Source organism: Rosa rugosa, chromosome 4 (genome assembly GCF_958449725.1).
Source record: "Rosa rugosa chromosome 4, drRosRugo1.1, whole genome shotgun sequence".
In the NCBI taxonomy this organism is placed as follows: domain Eukaryota; kingdom Viridiplantae; phylum Streptophyta; class Magnoliopsida; order Rosales; family Rosaceae; genus Rosa; species Rosa rugosa.
The window spans coordinates 30,921,957-30,922,524 of NC_084823.1; positions in this window are offsets into that span (position 1 = coordinate 30,921,957).

Sequence of the window (568 nt, forward strand, 5' to 3'; positions counted from 1 at the left end):
TGACTGAAGACGCCTCGACTCGACGCCAATCGAAGACTGACGACGCCGACTGACGCTGGCGACAACGGTCTTCTCAGCTCTCATCTGATCTGAGGATGGAATCGGTATGGAGAGTTAGTTCGATTTCGATTTCGAATTGATTTTGAGTTGGATTTTGGGTTTCAGCTTGTTTGGGAGCATCAGTTTCGGATTGATCTTACTTGGGTTAAATTTTGGTTCAGCTTGTTTCGATTTGATCTTAAAACTCCATGACTGGTTCTTGGAGATTGGTTTAATCTTTTGATGAACAAACTCAATTCTCAGTTTCTTGGATGATTGTCTTTGTATATGAACTATTACCCTGCATCATTTTCCGTTTCTTGGGTTTGTTTGTGTCAAAAATGTTACTTGGTTGGTTCATAAATTTGGTCATGTTTCTTGGATTTGTTAGTTTTTGAAGAATGAACTTGATCTTAGTTACTCTGCATTCTCTGAAAATGGGGCATTGTTCTTAGCAGCTCGATTTTGGGTTCATCAGTTTCTTACTTACTGTTTGAGAATTGTGGTTTGATTGGGAATGTTCGATTTA